Genomic DNA, 11,656 nt, shown 5'->3' on the forward strand with positions numbered 1-11,656 from the left:
CGCACTAACCCGTACGCGGATCACAACGCGATATTCGTGATCCCGGAGGGCCGTCGCAGCACCCCCGTACTCGGCTGATTTCTCAGGAAGAGTACAAGTGTGGCGACGCGTACAAAGTGTCCGTCACTCTTCCGACCCTGAGGATTGCATCGATCGTCGCTTGTAGCGGGTTACGATGCCTTCCGGTGTCGGGGAGGTGACTTCAACCGCACTAACCCGTACGCGTATCACGACGCGATGTTCGTGATTCCCGGAGGGCCGTCGCAGCACACTCGCACTCGGCTGATTTCTCAGGAAGAGTACAAGTATGGCGACGAGTACAAAGTGTCCGTTACTCTTCTGACCCTGAGGATTGCATCAATCGTCACTTTCAGTGGGTTATGATGCTTTCCGGTATCGGGGAGGTAACTTCCACTGTACTAACCCGTATGCGTATCACGACGCGTGATTCGCGATTCCCGGAGGGCCGTCGCAGCACACTCTCACTCGGCTGATTTCTCAGGAAGAGTACAAGTATGGCGACGAGTACCAAGCGTCCGTTACTCTTCCGACCCTGAGGATTGCATCAATCGTCACTTTCAGTGGGTTAAGATGCCTTCCGGTATCGGGGAGGTAACTTCTACTGCACTAACCCGTACGTGGACTACGACACGATATTCTCAAAGATGGAAGACACTCGGGATTGACACGTTATCCTCGTCTCGTCTCCTCACCTGGATTACTATGATGTTTATTTGCTGTCGTGCGGTTTGCACGACCAGCTCCTCGGTTTGAGGTGTGCGCGAGGCGAGGGCAACGTAGTCGGTTTGACTATCGTTCCCGAGTCGGTTTGACTCTCACCGCCGCGTACCGAATTTATGGGATCTTCCCGGATCCGCGTGTTCGCCCGATCGCGCCTAGACGTAGAGTGCTGGATCTATCGCTCGCATCGACCTCCTTCGATCGCTATCGAGTGGGGATCGATGCTTGCGCATACTAATTAGTGGGAGATCCTGCGATCCTTTGTTACGAAAAGGACAGCAGGACGACGCGGAACGCTGTGGTGGGGGCCCGCGTCACTCAGGCAACGCGTTGCTTGATCGATATGTAATCGATACGGTTACAATATAAATACATATAAAAAGTTTTATAGAAAAATTAGTCAGTAATCAGATCAGAATAAAATATAAATTGAAAAAACTAGTGAAAAATTTTCTATCTAGTAGAAAATTGAGATCGCTATATATGAATATATGTATTTTTTTTTAAATACTGGAGTTGTTAAGTTCAATAAGTATTAGCTCAGAAGCTATGAATTTTGTTTGAAATGCCTATATACTCAAAATAGTGTGCCGTGTAGTGAAACTATAACATAAAGGTGTCACAAAAGCTAGGATAAGTTGCATTTAACAACACACTTTAAAATGACATGCAACATACAGTATTCTAGAACGAGGATATATTATAGATACATTGATGGAAAATATAATGATGAAAATTTTTTTCTCAATACACAGAGGCAGAGAATTTTATTTTCAGTATCTCAATAACAGGTTCTCAAATCCTTGGTAGTCCTCAGAGAATTTTATTTGACACAGATTGCACCTGTAAAATATAATTAAAGAAATCCCAAAGTATCATGTTCATTGCATTTGAACTAACTATTTACAGATAGAATTTACTTATCTCAAATATTTTAGTCAGATTTTAGCATCCAATTGGTATATATTCGGACTCCACCATAAATGTACAGAGTATACCGCTTGAAATTAGATTGATATTCTTAAATGCCTCCAAAATTACGCATATATATATATTCATTACACCATGAAGCATTCTGTACGAATGTCGAATCTTTTCAAAAGCGGCTCTTAGACCAAATATTATTACCATTTTGTACTTAAACAATGCAAGTTAAAAGTTCAAGAAACCATAGCTTTAGAAAATAAAATTATGTAACGACGTGTGATACTATTACACTGTGACAGGAGATGTTATGCCATATTACTTATTAACTGATAGATCCGTATAGGTAAGTATAAATAATAAACTTACGAGAGCAAAAATGATAAGTATTGATAAAAATGTATTCACAAAATGCTTAACAGCAATACAGAGTACGCTAATAAATGAAATAGCGTTAGAGATAGATATATAAAATAGATATACGGATTGGCGAATCAGGAGGATGTGTAATCACTAATAAATTAAAAATTAATATCACCATGTTTTATTCTTGATTTTCGTCTCGTACTGTCTTGAAGAATCGCCCATTAAATTGTCTCCAACATGTTGCCGATATATATGTATGTCTTGGACTAGATCGGACCACCGCTTTTCTCGTAAACAGTAAGTATTCCACAAAAGTGGCGGAAGAAATACTGCAGCATATCTTAGTGGCAACATAATGACCTAAAACAATTTTTCAAGAATTAATACATGTAACTATTATTTTATGTACATAAGTAAAGTTCAATATAAAAATATAATTATTGTAACATATATAACAAATACACTGGACTAGCTCTGAAAAAAAGATAAGTAAAATGTAAAGAAATACCTGAAACATGAAAGCATCTTTTACTATTAATGTTGTAAATAACATTAAATGACTTAAGGATTTCTGAAATAAATTAGGTAATACACCTTGTACTTACAAGTTTATTAATATCAATGGTTCTATCGTGATAGGTAGCGTCAAGAATCACTGTGTTTAAATCAAGAACACATAAAATATATTACAATTTAAAAATTCAATATTTTTTTGCTTATGCTTTTTCAAAGAGTTGTCGTTACATTTTAAATAAAAGACATAATTAAGGATCATTTGTCATATAAAAAAATTATTATTATTTCACTAACGTATATACACATTTGTCAAATTATCACACCTTGTTAGAATGCTTAATCCCTTGCGGTCCACACAGTTCCATCTCATATAGTTTTAGAACTTGCTATAATATCATACAATTTAGCTTTAATCCAGATAAAATAAGTATATTAGCAATATATTTAGAACAGTGAAAACTAGAATTGCTTTCATATAATATTTAATTATGGGATTTATGTAATATGTAATTATGGTATTTATATAATATGTAATTATGGTATTATTCATGAATGGAATATGAATATGTAAAATACGCGAGCAGTTGTGCAAAAATAACATTTCTAGACTAAGTCGACGTAAATAGGACCGCAACAGGTCAATATACGCATTTTTAAGAGCAACTTAATATTCGTGTACGTAATCTTGTTTGCCAATCACTATATCATCAGTAAAAAGAAAATAAAATAAGCCACATAGTATCTGGTTTATTCTATCCGTACCTTTTTGATAGATAGAAATACTTACCTTACTTAATCTGATCAAATTCTAGCTCCCAAATTATGTATTCTCAATCCTTTTGAATCTGCTGCAACATAAATATTTTTTCAACTATTTACAGCTTCTTCATGTTCTTCACTATTTGCATGCGTATATTACGATCATTTAACAAATTTAGTACTTAACATAACACTTGTGACACAGATTGTACACAAAATAAATTACTTAAAACCGTAGCATTTTCTCACATTTTTATCAACTATTCATAATTTAAGCACATCTTACACAGTCACCTATAAAATTAAAATCACTGACAAATTTTGATACTTTAGACACATTCTGCATAGAAGGTATATAATCATAGACTATGTAATCACACAGCACAACACAAGATGATAAACAACAGTTTGAATTCATTCTGTGCGCAATCTATCGTGAGTACAATTTTACATGTGCGTAACTCAGCGTGTGCGTCTTAACCATGTGGGCAATCCTTGCGTGTGCGAAAACCCACTGTGTCCAATGTTACTGTGTCCAAAAAAACCGTGTGTCCAATAATACCGTGTCCAAAAGAACCGTGTGCCATGCCGTCGTGCGCAATCGTCTGTGCGCAAAAGAGCCATCCCCATCGTCACGCTATTCAAACGGCGGTAATCTCCGCATACCCGCCATTCACCGGACTTCTTTTTGACTAAGTGGATCGGACTAGCCCAAGGGCTGCTAGAAGGCCTGCAAATTCCTGCCTCGATCAGGTGTTTAAACTCGGCCTTCGCGGCCTTGAGTTTTTCAGGCGATAGACGCCGAGCACGCTCCGCGACGGGGGGACCGGTGGTGGAAATGTGATGATACACACCGCGCGACTCGAGAGGAGTCGGTTGCTCGAGTCCGATGACTTGCGGGAAACGAGCTAATATACTAGAGTACTTGAACGACGGTCCAAGGACGTTCACGCATGAAGAGGGAGAGCTCGCGATACCGGCCAAAACAAACAAACCGGTAGCAGAATCTATCAGGCGACGCCTCTTCAAATCTACCGTGAGACCATGATGCGTAAGCAGGTCGGCTCCTATGATGGGATACGGGACTGCTGCTACGCAAAAATTCCACTCGATCGGGCGACGCAATCCGAAATCGAGGGCAACGCGAATATCGCCATACGTATCGATACGGGTGTCGTTCGCGGCAAACAATTTAAACGCGCTGGGACGCGCACGCGACGCAGCTGAAACCGGCAGCAAAGACAAATCCGAACCTGTGTCTACGAGAAAGGTACGGCCTGACTTACGGTCGCGTATGTGGAGACGTTTCGAGGACGCATAACACTCTCCAACAGTCTCCGAGGAGGAGGGTGGCCTCAGTTTTCCGACGCTCTAGGAGGACTGGGCCACGCGCACGGCTTAATGCAACGAAACGCGCGTTCGCCAAAGGGTCTAGGGGGATAAGACAGGTCTAGCGGCCCCGGCGGGAATTTTATTGGTATTGTGTGGAAAACCATCATTTTAGGTTGAAAAACAATCCCCTAAAATTTTAAGTCGCTAACCCTTCATTTAAGGGTGATATGAGGGTAAACACCCTCAACTTTAACATTTTTTTCCTCGGTTGTTAATTAAGATATTGAGATGAAATAAAAACGAAAATATTCGAACTTACTTCCTTCATATCATATATTTTTTTCATAATTGTAATTAAATTATTAAGACTAGAAAAAAATTATTTAATTTTTAATTTTTTTTAGGCGTGGGGGTGGCAAGCAACCCTTCGAGTGACCACTTCCAAAAAATTCAAGAACAATGTTCTGTTACCTATCTAATACGTACAAAAGTTTCAAGATCGTCGGATTGGTGGAACATAGTTAAATATTGAAAAACAAATGAAATTACGCCATTATAATAGTATAATGTGTAGTGCACCGTTTCTTACGACTAATTATTAATTAATAATTCTTATCAGGAGATTATGTCCCTCCTTGATCAATTATTCGCATCGTATTATATTCTATTCCTGTCTTCCCGAATTTGCAATATAAATAGACATTATGTAGGTGTAAAAGAAAAGTTTAGGAATCATAATATAGATTTATTCAATCTTCGTCACTATTTTCCTCAATTACTGGTACAGTATGTGTCGTATCAAATATATTGGTTAATATCTCCGCTGGTTTTACAATTTTCGATTTAAATCGCCCATGAGATAAATAGTAAATAATGGTAGCGACATGGGGGCAGCAACCTACTGTTCTGTTGCCATTAGCACAGTCGCATGTATATCGTGTAATTCCGGTATAACTAATCGCATGTGGTACATATTCAATGTAGCATTGATAACTTTTGCGATTAATATGCTTCGAATGAACTTTCACCCTTATAATATTTTTAGTTTCCTTTAAATATTCCATATTTAAAATATCATCATTCCTCATTAACTCCGCTAGATAGCATACCGACTGGGTTAATTGAGGTACCTGTACATAATATTACATAAGTAGCATATAGTTTTATATGTGATAATGTTATACATATGCAAGAAAGTATGTTACCTGTGAATAAGATTTTCAAATCTTTCTCAGTCATTTCTGGAAAATCCATTACAACGTTGGCAGTCATTCGTGTAAATGGTTTTCTACGGCGATTTAATTTTTTTCCTTCTACTAGTTCCTGAAGCGTTTGTTTTTATCCGTTGATTCTTCATATAATCAATAATTAAATCTATTTCTGGATCTGTATCTAATCTTTTACCAAATTCATCGTGTAGAAAGGATGCTATTCGACACAATGATTTAAGACATGGTAGAAGTTTATTGTCTATTTTGTGGTGTAATAAACGATATTTCTGTGCAATATCGCCATGGACAGCTTCAACAATCCATCTTATTTTTGTTACGAAGCGTGATGAATTTGCTTCTGCTGTTATCAATTGTGCTCGATTTCCTTTACAAGCTGGCATTAAAACATTATATCCTCTATTTTTCATATGCTCGACAACATCTCGAAAACCACGGTCCACAACGCAAAAATCATTGGGTTGTAAAAGTGAACTTATTCCGTTAGGATCTACTAATAAGATTTTCATGATTGACGCATCATTCATGGTACCATTAAATGGTCCTGCCGTGTCAATAATATATCGATTTGTTGTGCAAATTGTAAACGGTTTACATAATGATGTTTTCTTCTGTCCAGAATATGATTTCCTTCGATATACATTATTTTTACTTTTCTCGTGTCTAACATATGTTCCATCAAAAATGACTACTAATTCAGAATCTTTTATTTCAAAAAGTTTCCTTGGTGCGTACGCTGTTTCATTTAAAATGAGATCGGCTCTGGATTTTGTATTTATTCCGAAGTGATTTCCCAAAACATCCTTTTCAAATGCGTTAATTATTTGATGGAAATATCCTGACACTTGTTGTTCATGTTGCAGACCGAATATATTTTTAATAATTACTTTAGAACTGCCACTTCTAAGTTTAAATAAAAATATAATTAATGCTTGTTTCACAGTCGAGCGCGATGCAGCGGGTGTTTGTGATTTTGGGTTCAAGACCGAGCGAGTGTTGGGGACTTTTAAGTGGAAGTCGCAGAGAAACCGAATGAGTGTAAGGCCTCGTACAGACCTGAACATTTCGACGAACATTGCGCCGAACAGCGAACGAAACAAAGTCGACATTCATTTCGACGCGATTTTGCGTTTCGGACGCTGTTCGGCGCGATGTTCGGCGCGATGTTCGGCGCAATGTTCGTCGAAATGTTCAGGTCTGTACAAGCCTTAAGAGTGCCACGCTGAGAATCGTAGCCAGAGTATCTTAGAATCAATAATAAATACATATTATCATTAATCAAATGTACCACCAATAGTACTATCCCTACTTTATAATACCGTAATTTCATTTGTTTTTCAATATTTAACTATGTTCCACCAATCCGACGATCTTGAAACTTTTGTACGTATTAGATAGGTAACAGAACATTGTTCTTGAATTTTTTGGAAGTGGTCACTCGAAGGGTTGCTTGCCACCCCCACGCCTAAAAAAAATTAAAAATTAAATAATTTTTTTCTAGTCTTAATAATTTAATTACAATTATGAAAAAAATATATGATATGAAGGAAGTAAGTTCGAATATTTTCGATTTTATTTCATCTCAATATCTTAATTAACAACCGAGAAAAAAAATGTTAAAGTTGAGGGTGTTTACCCTCATATCACCCTTAAATGAAGGGTTAGCGACTTAAAATTTTAGGGGATTGTTTTTCAACCTAAAATGATGGTTTTCCACAAAATACCAATAAAATTCCCGCCGGGGCCGCTAGACCTGTCTTATCCCCCTAGACCCTTTTGATACTTTAGACACATTCTGCATAGAAGGTATATAATCATAGACTATGTAATCACACAGCACAACACAAGATGATAAACAACAGTTTGAATTCATTCTGTGCGCAATCTATCGTGAGTACAATTTTACATGTGCGTAACTCAGCGTGTGCGTCTTAACCATGTGGGCAATCCTTGCGTGTGCGAAAACCCACTGTGTCCAATGTTACTGTGTCCAAAAAAACCGTGTGTCCAATAATACCGTGTCCAAAAGAACCGTGTGCCATGCCGTCGTGCGCAATCGTCTGTGCGCAAAAGAGCCATCCCCGACTTTATCGGGCCGCAACCAATCCATTCTCGAATGTGTGTGCGTCAGGCCCGCCGCAAGCTCGGTTAGTTTTACCCGAAGGTACGGACCTGGTGCCGGCTTCGGGCCTAACCAGCTGTTAGCAGGCGGTGTCCTCGGACTGGCCAAGCTTCGAATTACCGGTCAGCGACGCTACTGCTTTGGGTACTCTCAGGACCCGTCTTGAAACACGGACCAAGGAGTCTAACATGTGCGCGAGTCATTGGGACATGTAAACCTAAAGGCGCAATGAAAGTGAAGGTCGTACCTTTGCGTCGACCAAGGGAGGTTGGGCCGCGTTACGATGCGGCCTCGCACTCCCGGGGTGTCTCGTTCTCATTGCGAGGAGAGGCGCACCCAGAGCGTACACGTTGGGACCCGAAAGATGGTGAACTATGCCTGGTCAGGACGAAGTCAGGGGAAACCCTGATGGAGGTCCGTAGCGATTCTGACGTGCAAATCGATCGTCGGAACTGGGTATAGGGGCGAAAGACTAATCGAACCATCTAGTAGCTGGTTCCCTCCGAAGTTTCCCTCAGGATAGCTGGCACTCGCTCGTTCTCTTTGGTGAACGTGTGCGAGTCTCATCTGGTAAAGCGAATGATTAGAGGCCTTGGGGCCGAAACGACCTCAACCTATTCTCAAACCTTAAATGGGTGAGATCTCTGGCTTGCTTGGATCAATGAAGCCACGAGATATTATTTGGATCAGAGTGCCAAGTGGGCCAATTTTGGTAAGCAGAACTGGCGCTGTGGGATGAACCAAACGCAGAGTTAAGGCGCCTAAGTCGACGCTTATGGGATACCATGAAAGGCGTTGGTTGCTTAAGACAGCAGGACGGTGGCCATGGAAGTCGGAATCCGCTAAGGAGTGTGTAACAACTCACCTGCCGAAGCAACTAGCCCTGAAAATGGATGGCGCTGAAGCGTCGCGCCTATACTCCGCCGTCAGCGGCAAGTGGGGTTGGACGTTTGCGCTGTTGCGTAAACGTCCTCCATGAAGCTCTGACGAGTAGGAGGGTCGCGGCGGTGTGCGCAGAAGGGTCTGGGCGTGAGCCTGCCTGGAGCCGCCGTCGGTGCAGATCTTGGTGGTAGTAGCAAATACTCCAGCGAGGCCCTGGAGGACTGACGTGGAGAAGGGTTTCGTGTGAACAGCCGTTGCACACGAGTCAGTCGATCCTAAGCCCTAAGAGAAATCCTATGTAGATGAGGTGTCCTAAGAGCAAATGTACAAACATAAAACACACACCCATCGGCCGAAAGGGAATCCGGTTTCTATTCCGGAACCCGGCAGCGGAACCGCATACCATTCGGGCCCTCGTAAGAGTGTTCGTCGGGGTAACCCAAAATGACCTGGAGACGCCGTCGGGAGATCCGGGGAGAGTTTTCTTTTCTGTATAAGCGTTCGAGTTCCCTGGAAACCTCTAGCAGGGAGATAGGGTTTGGAACGCGAAGAGCACCGCAGTTGCGGCGGTGTCCGGATCTTCCCCTCGGACCTTGAAAATCCAGGAGAGGGCCACGTGGAGGTGTCGCGCCGGTTCGTACCCATATCCGCAGCAGGTCTCCAAGGTAAAGAGCCTCTAGTCGATAGATTAATGTAGGTAAGGGAAGTCGGCAAATTCGATCCGTAACTTCGGAATAAGGATTGGCTCTGAGGAGCGGGGCGTGTCGGGCTTGGTCGGGAAGCGGGTCTGGCTGACGTGCCGGGCCTGGGCGAGGTGAACACATTGATGGGAATCCGAGCTCGGTCCCGTGCCTTGGCCTCCCGCGGATCTTCCTTGCTGCGAGGCTTCCGTCTTGAACGGTCGTCCTCTTCGGCCGCCATTCAACGCTCAGCTCAGAACTGGCACGGACTAGGGGAATCCGACTGTCTAATTAAAACAAAGCATTGCGATGGCCCCCACGGGTGTTGACGCAATGTGATTTCTGCCCAGTGCTCTGAATGTCAACGTGAAGAAATTCAAAAAAGCGCGGGTAAACGGCGGGAGTAACTATGACTCTCTTAACTATGACTCTCTATGGCTCTCGCTTTTGAGAGCCATAGTTGCATGGGACGGTGATGCGCAAAATAGACCTCCTAGTAGGTCCATTAGCCTCTCCCGTTCAAGCCTTCCCCACCTCCTCGTGGTGCCCGCTGGTATTTAAGCTAACGGGGTTCAGGCGATTCAGGCACCTGGGCTGACCACCCGGGTGCTGAGGTGATACCGGCCAGCAATGACAGTGGAGAAGCCTCGGATGGGGGAACCGCATCTGGCTCCGCGCGTTCCCTCAGGCCAAGACGGCCTCGACAGGGAGCCACTGGTGACAACCTGGCTACATCCCCGGTTATGATTTTGGTTTTGACCCCCTTCCAAGCACGTTCCTGCAAAGTGTGCGCCCAAGGTGGAAGGGGAAATATATACTTCCTACGGCTAGCCGATGAGCTCCGTCACTATGAAGAGGCGCACCAGCGGAGCTCTCTAACATTCCGCTGTCGAGATTGCAACGAGGAATTTGACAGGCGACACGCCGCGGATTGCCATCGGCCCAGATGCCCAGGTGTTCCGCCTGCTGAAGAGGGTCAGCAGTGCGCGCACTGCAAACTAAGATTCTCCACACGAATAGGAATGAGTCAACACTTAAGGCATCGCCATCCAGCCGCGAGTAACGAAGCGCGAAGGCTCGCAGCTGAAGTCCCGACAAGCTCGTATAATGCTCGGTCAAATAAAATCGGGACGGCCGAAGAAGAGCACATGCTGGCTGAACTGGAGGAAAAATTCAAGCACAAAAGATTCATAGCCAAGGCCATATCGGAAGTTTTAACATCTAAAACTACAAAACAAATCCGGGACAAAAGGACCGACATTCGCCGCAAGATGGAAAGACAGCGGATCCGTCTTGCGACCCAGCACACTAGTCCAATACCAGCCGAAGACGTAGATGCTCAAGATGGCAGCGAATCAGACAATGAAGAGTGGGCTGACCCTGCTGACCGTCCCCCTACTCCATCACCCGCTAATGAGGCCTTGGCGGGCGAGCGGGACGACTCCCCTGCTACAGCGGAAGAAAATGGCGATTTTGATAGATGGACACAAAGTGTCATTGACGAGGCCTTAGCGGGTGAAATTGACGAGGGCTGCTCACAGGAAGATAGTGAATTCCGGACCCAGATAGACGATCTCCTGCGTGCTGCAAGGACAACACTTGCGAATATAACACAAGTCGATATCGATAAAACTTACGACCTTATGATCTCGTCCCTACCGGCAGGTAACCGGAAACGAGGACGTGCGAAGCGGCGAGGAAAAGGGAAGAGGGCTTACCGGCGATACCTCTTCGCTAAAACCCAGGATCTATACCATAAGAATCCAGGCCTTCTCGCAAAATTTGTGCGTAATGGTACTGACCACTGGGTTTAAGGGGAACTCCCCCTACAAGTCGAAGACATCAAACAGATGTACGAGAACTTTTGGAATACGAAGCCGGTCGTAGAGATGCCTGACCTGGGCTAGGCGGAAAGAAATCTATCCCTTAGTGACCTCATTGCGCCGATCTCGAACCGGGACGTGAGAGGCCGGATCGCCAAGACCAAGAAGGGCACTGCCCCTGGACTAGACGGGATTAAGAAAGATCAGCTGCTTTCCAGAAGGACAGTTGTATCTCTCCGGAAGCTCTTTAACCTATTATTGATAACGGGATTACAGCCTTCT

The 11,656-nt window shown here is 43.1% G+C and overlaps 1 long non-coding RNA gene across 2 annotated transcripts; it reads right to left on the reverse strand.

The window, feature by feature from the left end:
• Positions 1-1,634: 1,634 nt before the first annotated feature.
• On the reverse strand, positions 1,635-3,779 carry LOC143363858 (uncharacterized). 2 transcript variants are annotated; one of them, XR_013083931.1, is made up of 4 exons: positions 3,556-3,779; positions 3,335-3,392; positions 2,871-2,933; positions 1,635-2,686 (listed from the first exon to the last, which is right to left on the reverse strand). It is a non-coding gene; the product is annotated as an uncharacterized LOC143363858 (long non-coding RNA). The 2 variants fall into 2 exon arrangements; XR_013083930.1 differs by lacking the exon at positions 3,556-3,779 and having other exon boundaries at positions 3,335-3,436.
• Between the last annotated feature and the right edge of the window lie 7,877 nt (positions 3,780-11,656).

The sequence above is a fragment of the Halictus rubicundus genome, unplaced genomic scaffold, assembly GCF_050948215.1.
Source record: "Halictus rubicundus isolate RS-2024b unplaced genomic scaffold, iyHalRubi1_principal scaffold0158, whole genome shotgun sequence".
Classification (NCBI taxonomy): Eukaryota; Metazoa; Arthropoda; class Insecta; order Hymenoptera; family Halictidae; genus Halictus; species Halictus rubicundus.